Source organism: Sinocyclocheilus grahami, unplaced genomic scaffold (assembly GCF_001515645.1).
Source record: "Sinocyclocheilus grahami isolate Dianchi unplaced genomic scaffold, SAMN03320097.WGS_v1.1 scaffold404.1, whole genome shotgun sequence".
Lineage (NCBI taxonomy): Eukaryota > Metazoa > Chordata > Actinopteri > Cypriniformes > Cyprinidae > Sinocyclocheilus > Sinocyclocheilus grahami.
Window position 1 is genome coordinate 972665 of NW_015505583.1, and position 10465 is coordinate 983129.

Here is a 10465-nt window from a genome sequence, read left to right on the forward strand (position 1 = left end):
CAACAATGCATTTTTCCTCAGATATGTATCCATATCTCGTAAATGGATTTAACATCATTCAATATGCAGCATTAAATTAAGATAAACAAGGTTTATCTTGGTCTAAGGTTTAAGATAAACAAACTATCTATAATGCTTTCAAGAATAGGCTACATCCTGAAATATAATTAGAAGTACAATTAGCATCAAGCTACACTTGAAAATGTATGTAATTATTAATGTATTTGCTTGCTTGTATATTGCTTAAACCATTATTGAGTGTTTGTAATAACTTCCAATTGTGATCTATAGTTGATTTTGATTAATAAGCAGACACATGCACTCTTTGTATGTTTAATAATGCTACACTGCTAATATTTGTCATAAACATCCTTTATTACTATAAAAATACCATGAGCTGCATACAAAACACATACAGAAAATATATCGTCATAATCATATGTCTATTTGCTTTCATATTTCATGTGTAGAAAAAGAGTGAACACGCTCTGACTCATAACACTCGCACACGTGGAAGAAAACGGACGGTGCTCTACAGATCACATGATTCAGTGGACAATTAATAGAAATGTTATTCTGTATAAAGAACATGTGAGAATAAATCTGTTCTCAAATACCAACGATAACAAGAACTCAGCATCCACTCTCTTCTCTTATCCGGCATACTCTTCTTCGATGTTTGTTTACACTGGTTTTCGAAACAGCGCCACCACTCTTGCCTTTTTGTGCAACAGCAGCTGCTGTTATATATATATATATATATATATATAATTAAAGTTTAAAAGGTATTTCATAACAATACCAACCAATCCTGCAATCAAACATTAACTTTCCAAATACACTGCCATTGATTTTTTTTATAGGCCTATAACTATAAGCCTAATTAATAACCATGTGCATTAATATTTCATATTGTCATCCTCCTGATGACCAGGTGCTTTAACTTTAACATATTCACACTGCTGGATCCACAACAGGTCTGTTATCAGAAGACAGCAGGATGCATCATTCATGAGGGTTGCAGAAGACACAAGGGAGAAAGAGAGAATGAAAGGCAAGAAATGTTGACTGAGAATGAAAGGCAAGAAATGTTGAGCTGGGATAAGGAGACCAAAACAAAACATGTCACACTCCAAAACTGGCGCATACACATGCATATCAGACCAAATTTGAAAGACAGCAAGAGTAAGGAATGCGTCCTCAAAGACATCCAACGGGTAGTTTGGCTCAAAGCGAACTTATTTCTCAGGAGAAAGACAGGCTCATATTCATGAAAAATTAGTGTTCTCATCAGTGAGCACCTGTCATGTTTATGTGCTTGTTCTGCCAAATTCCCAAAAGAACACCTTCCTATGTACACTAGACTGCAGTATAAGACATTTTATACATATTTAGATTAATTTATAAAATAAAAACACTATTATTCATGCCTACGCATCAGTAAGTAAATTCTGTAACAAGGAATTTCCCTATGAGCAATTCAAGCTTGAAATCCATCTTTCATGTTTTGGCAAGCTCAAAGTAAACGCAGCTCCAAAGCTCGCCAACCACGCCGCAACAGAGAATGAATGAGTAATGAGATGAGTAATAACACAGCACACGCTTCTACATTAGAAAGCAGCTGGCTGCAGCGCAACTGAGTGGAACAGAAACTAACAGCACATTTTACAAAGTTACCTGACACACACTTACGATGACACTGAAATGCCACCTTTAGTCATTGTATCACTTTAGAACCCTTATACAAAAAAAACATATTAAATTATTAAATTTTTATTGAAAATATACTGAAAATATAATTGATATATTCAAATATATTGCAAAATATACAAGGAATTGCTACTTTTCATATATTGAAAAATATGTGACAGTTTACTTATCGTAATGCATGTAATTTTATATTCAGTAATATGCTTCATAATATATAGATGTACATGTGATAAAATAGGTTACTGTGTGTACCATATATATTCATATTTATATGGGAACATGTATGTACAATATATGTACTGAAATACGAGGAAAATACTGCAAATTATGATATATATCCATGTATTTGTATTTATATATACTGTAGTGCATAAAGCAGTTATAAATGTCAAATCTCCTTTTCCACCCACCATGTAGGCATGAGTTCAACAAGTCATCCAACTGTCCAAAAATCCAAAACTTTTAATATTTATTGTGTGAATGTGTAAACACATTTTTCTTATTCTCAACTATCTTCATTTGTGTTCAAATATATGACATAATTGTGTTTTTGAAAAAAATGTATGAAATATTTTTGGGTAAAATTCAAAGCTCTGTCATGAAACTCTAGATGGCGAAGTCTGATAGGTCTAATTCAATCTGACATAATGACATCAATATCAAATGGCACAGCTGATTGGTTCTTTTTGTATCATCAGCCAATGAGTTGCTGCTAAACATTCAAATACTTGCCAATTGCTTGCTGTAGTAGTTGCAGCATGCCTCAGAAGCCCTCCCCCTCCCCCAGCTCCACCTATATAGATCTGCTACAGGTGATGTTATACATGGGGGTTATTTCATATATGTTATACAGTATATGCAGCAGCAGTATTTCCTACATGCTCACAGCAGTATGTTCTGGATGTATTGACAGTAGCAAGTCTCAGTACTTGCTTTGACGCAGCAGCGTAGCAGATCTATTCCGCCATTACCAAACACATTAACATTGTCATGTACATTACCATGCAAATCACTCCGAGTGTTGTCATGATAGAACTATCTCTTTAATCACAAACTAGATTGATTGGTTCAAAACAACCTGGCAGCAGAAGTGAGCACGTATGTGTATCGATGGCAGTTTTCAAATCCCATTCTTCAGGGAAGTCCTGAACCATTGAACGAGCACCAAAGAGTTGAATAGGGCTGCTAACAGATATCTAAGTACTGCTAGATGAATTGGCATGAATTTGATATGACCATTATAACAGTTGAGAATTACAAAGTCTTCACAGTTATTACAAAGTCTGGGCATTTGGGCAGAAGCTTCCTCTGGTGTAAAAGAGGAGAAGCTGCAGACTAGTAATGAGTTACTGATGTGACTAACAGGAATTGGTAGTGGTTCTTTATAATGGTTGTTTTGAGACCAGTAAATAATTTCTGGTACAGGTTTATCATACAAACAAGTGGCAGAATAAAACCTAAAGCAATTGGCTCATTAATATAATCCTCTGTTGCTTGACAGGGCATAAACGGGGCCAGATTTTCAAGTCCCTGCATAGTGTGTATGTACTCAGCACAACTACAGCAAAAGGACGGAGGAACCAGATGCGGTATGAACATCGAGGTCGCAGAACCTGATGAAGGTGAGCGGCGTAGACCAACCCGCAGCGTTACAAATATCCTGCATAGCCACTCCCGACAGGAAGGCCTTGGAGGCCACCACGCTTCAGGTGGAGTGAGCCTTGGCCCCCAAGTGCGAGGGGAGACCAGAGGACTCATAGGACATGGAGATGGCATCAACGCTCCACAGAATGAGGGTCTGCTTATAACAGACAAATAATTGGTCAGACTTCCTCCACAGGCACAAAGTCTAGGAAGGAGGGGGCCACTGACAGGGCCTGCAAATCTCTGACTCTCATCAGCGATGAGAAGTCTAATAGAAAGACAGTCTTAAGTGTCAGAACTCGACCTGAAACCTCCTCTAATGGTTCAAAAGGAGGTTTGCAGAGAGCTTCCAAGACCATGGCCAGGTCCCACGGGGGGACACAAGAGCGTACCGGGGGCCTCAGGGGGAGGTAACGCGTGACCAGGGGGTGTCTTCCCAAAGACTGACCACCAAGAAGGAAGGCAGAATGCAGACCTCCCTGGTGGTTGATGTAAGAGACCACCGCTGTGTTGTTGGTGTGCACCAACACATGATGGCCTCTCAGGTCTGGGTGGAAGTGTTTCAGTGCTCGAAACACGGGCAACATCTCCAGGCAGTTGATGTGCAATGTAAGATGGCAGCCGCTCCACAGACCGTGGACAGGGTGGCCACTCATGGCTGCACCCCAACCGGTAAGGGACGCGTCCATCGTTAACGTTACGCGACGACAAGGAGCTCCCAGCACCGGGCCCTGTGACAAGAACCAAGGTTTCCTCCACATGTCTAAGGCACGAAAGCATCGCCGCGTGACCTTGATCAAGTGAAGCGGATATCCCCTCGGGGAAAGCCCCTTGGTCTTGAGCCACCACTGTAGGTGTATCATGTACAACAGGTCAAAAGGTATCACGTTGGACGCAGTTGCCATCAGACCCAACCGTTTTTGAAATTGCTTGACAGTGAGTGACCGGCCTTCTCTGACTCTCGCGACTGCAGTGAGGATCGACTCGATCTGAGCAGGAGACAGCTGTGCCCGCATCTTGGTCGAATCCCACACCACACCCAGATAAGTGGTCATCTGTGATGGAGAAAGCACACTTTTAAGCCCAACTCTTATATATATGGATGAGAACGACATCTCGATGCCGAACCACCGTCTGCTCCGATTGAGCTAGAATCAACCAATCATCGATATAGTTGAGTATGTGGATGCCCTGGAGTCGCAGTGGAGCCAGGGCAGCATCCACACACTTTGTGAAAGTTCAGGGTGAGAGTGCAAGGCTGAACGGAAGAACGCGACATTGGTAAGCTTCACCCCCGAAAGCAAACCTCAAGAACTTCCTGTGTTGAGGAAGGATGGAGACATTTTTTAGATCAATTGTGACAAACCAGTCCTCAGACTATCCTGAACTTCCCATGATCCCTATCCTGAACCTCAGTCGCAGGACTGATTGATTCAACTGATGCAGATCTAAAATGGGACGCAATGCCCCACCCTTCTTCGGAACAATGAAGTACCGGCTGTAGAACCCAGACTCTCTGTCGAGAGGAGGGACCACCTTGATGGCTTCCTTCCTCAAGAGAGTGTTTACTTCTTGTTCTAATACTGGAGCCTGCTCGGGACCCACCAGAGTGGAAACGATTATGTTGAAACGAGGCGGAGGAGAGCCAAACTGAATTCTGTAACCTCTTTCTACAGTCTGCTGGACCCATCGTGAGATATTTGGCAGAAGCGCCCATGCTGCCAGAAAATCTACTAAGGGAATCAGTCTCTTGAGACTGACCTCCGGTGTAATAGGAGCGGCTAGTTTGGTGCCCTGAAGAGGAGGACCGGAAGGGAATGACCGCACCAGCCACTCTGGAGACCTCCTTAGAGGCAGAGAGCCTCCCAGAGCCGCTATGTTTTCGGGCGGACACTGAGATGTGTGCTCGCTGGAGACCGCTGTGCCCTGAAGCACCAGCGGTGGCAGGGTTAACAGCTTGGTCTCCTGAGGGCACTGAGGAGAGACGGGCACTTTGTAATGAGGTGTACACCACTCTTCCCCAGCAGGGGGCTGCCCTCAGAAGCCCTGGAACATAAATATCAGGGCTTCTTGGTCGAAGACTTGTTGGCCAAAAGCGGGGTGTCGAGAAGAAGACCCTGTCCTTTTCTTTAATGTTGGACAGGATCAGCCACAGATGCCTCTCCGCGGCCACTAAGACTACCATAGACTGCCTGATAGCTTTGGCGGTCTCTTTCATGGCATGGAGAGACAAATCAGCGGTTCGCCTGGAAAATCATCGGCTTTGACTTCCTCACACTCATCTAGCTCTTTTAGCAGGTCCGCTTGGTATGCCTGTAATACAGCCATCGTGTGAAGGCATACAATAGCCTGACCTGCCGCCGTTTACACTTTGCCCACCAGCGCTAAAGTGGTACGAAGCGGCTTGGTGGGCATTGCCGGAGCTTTTAGGGATGATGCCACGCCAGAAGACCGCAGACAGATAGCCCGCAAGCATCTGTTCAACCCAGGGCATCGCCCTATAACCGCGCTCATTTAGTCCCACAACGCTGGAATAAACGACTAACAATGGAGTGTGATCTCAGTGTGGAGGGAAGGGAATGACCGCACCAGCCACTCTGGAGACCTCCTTAGAGGCAGAGAGCCTCCCAGAGCCGCTATGTTTTCGGGCGGACACTGAGATGTGTGCTCGCTGGAGACCGCTGTGCCCTGAAGCACCAGCGGTGGCAGGGTTAACAGCTTGGTCTCCTGAGGGCACTGAGGAGAGACGGGCACTTTGTAATGAGGTGTACACCACTCTTCCCCAGCAGGGGGCTGCCCTCAGAAGCCCTGGAACATAAATATCAGGGCTTCTTGGTCGAAGACTTGTTGGCCAAAAGCGGGGTGTCGAGAAGAAGACCCTGTCCTTTTCTTTAATGTTGGACAGGATCAGCCACAGATGCCTCTCCGCGGCCACTAAGACTACCATAGACTGCCTGATAGCTTTGGCGGTCTCTTTCATGGCATGGAGAGACAAATCAGCGGTTCGCCTGGAAAATCATCGGCTTTGACTTCCTCACACTCATCTAGCTCTTTTAGCAGGTCCGCTTGGTATGCCTGTAATACAGCCATCGTGTGAAGGCATACAATAGCCTGACCTGCCGCCGTTTACACTTTGCCCACCAGCGCTAAAGTGGTACGAAGCGGCTTGGTGGGCATTGCCGGAGCTTTTAGGGATGATGCCACGCCAGAAGACCGCAGACAGATAGCCCGCAAGCATCTGTTCAACCCAGGGCATCGCCCTATAACCGCGCTCATTTAGTCCCACAACGCTGGAATAAACGACTAACAATGGAGTGTGATCTCAGTGTGGAGATCGGGGAAGAAAGGCAAGCCTCGGCATGGAGGGAGTGGCTTAGACCGTAAAAAGCGTTCATCGAGTTTCTTTTGGTCGGTTCTGCCTGCTTCTCGGCGGGCCATTCAAGATTTAATTTGGCCACAGCGCGAATTATCACCTCCACGAGCTCCTCATACTGGGCAGACTGAGGGGGCTCGTCGACGCTCTCGACATCGCCCTCCTAGGAGGACGATACTTTGAGCGTCGAGCCCTTGCCTCGGGGGGAAGAAACCGCTCCCTGGGAGGGGGCGCTGGATCTGGTGGTCGAGGAAGAAGAAAAGAAAAAAACTCACCTGTATCCATTCCCTCCACCAGATCCATCTGCGATCCCCATGACCGCCGCCGCCTCTCTCCCGCTAGAGAGGACTAAAGCAAATTCGCTCCCAAGCAAACAATGCAAAGGCTATTTGTATCCCAGCCCGTGATGTAAAGAGGGCAGGGAGGAACACACAGCCTAAACCGATGCTTGCTTTTATCATGCCCGCCCTTGGACTTGTCTTTTGCTTTTGGCATTGCTGCTTTGTTTGTTATAGTGACAGACAACAGTAAATAAGACACACACAGAGCATTTCGCTGAATGACAGAAGCTGCCGCTGTTTTCACCGCACGTGCTTTTATAGCTTCCTGGTAGCTACATAACCCCTTCGATGATGTCTCGCCCATCCATTGGACTGATTACCAGAGGCGGACAGTAACTAAGTACATTTACTTGAGTATTGTACTTAAGTACACTTTTTGAGTATCTGTACTTTACTTGAGTATAATTTTTTCTGGGAACTTATGACTTTAACTTCACTACATTTGAAAGACAAATATTGTACTTTTCACTCCACTACATTTCTATCAAGTTCCTCGAAGTAGAAAGTCGTTACTATGTAGCAGCTTTGAAAGTCAGTGGGTGATTTTATTCTTCTCTAAAACGTGACTTTCTTTTTTTCAGACAGTTTATCAGTAATCACTCTTGGGGCTACATGAAGTGATTTCCCAGCATTTTTTGAACACTGACCAGCAGCAAATGTGATATTTATTTACAACAATCCAATAAGAAGTTAATATGTGGTATATATTAGACACAATATTGTCTGATTTTGCTAAATTGTGTACGTGAAAATATTACCTATAAAGCCACATAAGAACTGTTGTGCATCTCCTAATAAAACACAAAAGGTGTTTGACTGAAGCAGCACTGCACAGACCATTCTGTGTGTGACACCAAAGTACCGCGAGAGTGATTAGACAGCATTAAAAAAAATTTTTTGGATGTCAAATAAGTCTTGCTGTTTTGCTTTTTTGTTAAAGCAGTTTTGCTGTTGTAAAGTTATATAGCTACAGTTGTGTTGTTGGGTTTTAAAGCAGGTTTGTTTTTTTTTTCTTCCTTATCACTCTGTATTTACAGGATTTCACTGTCCACTCTGTTCAAATGTGATTGAATGGCTACACATAGATGTGTGCACACACTGTCAGAGCTGTGTGAGATCACTACCATCCTTCCTTTGTGGGGGTGGGTAGGGGTGTTAATTTTTTATTTTTTTACATTCTAAAAGCTCTTTATTCCAAAGATACTACAAGCTAGTAGGTGTAATATATTCTAAGTTGCTTCAGAAGTATTGCAAGTATTACGTACAACAATAAAACAGTGCATTGACATAAAAAAGGAAATTTACTTCTGGTACTTAAGTACTTTTAAAAGCAAGTACTTCTGTACTTTTACTTAAGTAAAAATCTGTCTTTACAACTTTTACTTGTAATGGAGTAATATTTGACCAGCAGTATCTGTACTTTCACTCAAGTAATGGAGTTGAGTACTTTGTCCGCCTCTGCTGATTACACACGTGATTCAGAACGCTGAAGGCATTTCCAAAGCGTCTCGATGCAGCTTGAGTTCCTGAAGGGGAACCAATTATACAGAGCACCCAGAATTCAACAGACTGGCTTGCCTTGTTTATAAAAGGCAAGGCAATCTGAGCAATAGAGAGGATAATATTTAAAGGGGGCATGAACTGCCTTTGTTTTTTTATTTTGTACTGTTCTCTGAGGCCCACTTATAATGTTATCAATATTTTTTTACATCAAAAAACAATTTATAAGTAATAAGTTATTTTCTGTCCTGTTTTAACCCCCTCATCAGAATGCTGTTTGAATAGGTGTGGTGGATTGTAGACTACTAGTAAATGCCCACTGCTATGATTGGCTAATAGTTGTGTATGTTTGACAGTGTACATTCCTTATAGATACATGCTGCTGTTTTCAGTCAAAAACACGTAAATAACTCAATACATATCAAACGATCTGTAAGCAGAGGCAAAGCAATAGTGATGACGCAATGAAAACAGTTACTCACACTTGTGTGTTGCGACATTACTATCGGATCCAATATAGTTGGCACAGCATTGTCTATTAGTTTCAATCTTTTTGAAATTCCCACGTCGAATTGTGCCTTGTTTGTAAATGAATCAGCGGTAAAATGAAGTGAACAAATGACTAAGTTCTTACTGACGCGGTCTGGATCTTCATTAAAAATAAAGTCCATCCACTCTTTCCTAACATTGGGATCAGAAGGCAGCAGTGTTGGGCAAGTTACTCTGAAAATGTAATCAAATTACTGATTACTCCTTTTAAAAGTAATCACGTTACTGTTCTGATTACTTTATTTAAAAAATAATTAGTAATTAGTTACATTACTAGTTATGTTACTTTTTTCTCCATGAAATTTATGAAATCCCAGCATAAACGCTCCCGATAAATATTTGTTATTAAAGCATCAACATTCATAGAGCACTGTTATTTTTAACTAAAGCAAGCGGCTGCTGCGTGCATGGTTTGGCATGACAGAATGCCAGCAAAGAGTGCTGCATTTATAATCTCTAAAAGACATCTCAGTTCATCGAAATCTCTCAAATCTCTTATAACACAATACATATTTACATAACATCTCGGTTACTTGTGTAACCCTCGTTCCCTGAAGGAGGGAACGGAGACGTTATGTCAGTCGTGCCTGACGAATTGGGATCTCGCCCGAGAGCCCAATCACCTTCGAGTGTTAACTAAACAAGCCAATGACAGTTGGCGTGCGTGTTTCGCCACGCGCACCCTGCCCCGCAGCGTGGGTATAAAAGGAGAGCGCATGCAAGCGCACATCAGTTTTTCACTGAGGAGCCGAGACTACGTGCCCCGGCCGTACAGCGGTGGTACAGCAACTGTGGCGACGGGACGTGACCCTTTCAGTCAGTCACGTTCGACGTTACTTCAGTCATGACTGACGAATTGGGATCCGTATGGAAAATGCCACTATTGCTGACCCCCTCCAGTGCCCTGCGGAAGCCGGCAAGTCCCCCCACACCAGCTGGGGCGGAAGATAGGACAGCGGCTAGGCAGAGGTGACCGCCACTGCTGTTCCATACAGTGGTACATTGGATAACACTGGGAAAGCGTACCCAGTTGGGAACGCTATGGAAGCCACATCCTGCGCATAGGAGGTATCATGTGGGGCAGCGCTTGCAAGTTCACCACCTGATCCCTAAAAGGCGTGGTGGGAACTTTGGGCACATATCCAGGCCGGGGTCTCAGGACAATGTGAGAGTTACCCGTTCCGAATTCTAGGCACGAATCGTCGACCGAAAATACCTGCAGGTTCCCTACCCTCTTGACCGAGGCCAATGCGGTGAGGAGCACTGTCTTCAACGACAGAAACTTAAGCTCTACTGACTGCAGAGGCTCGAAGGGCTCCCCCTTCAAGGCCGCCAGGACCGAGGGGAG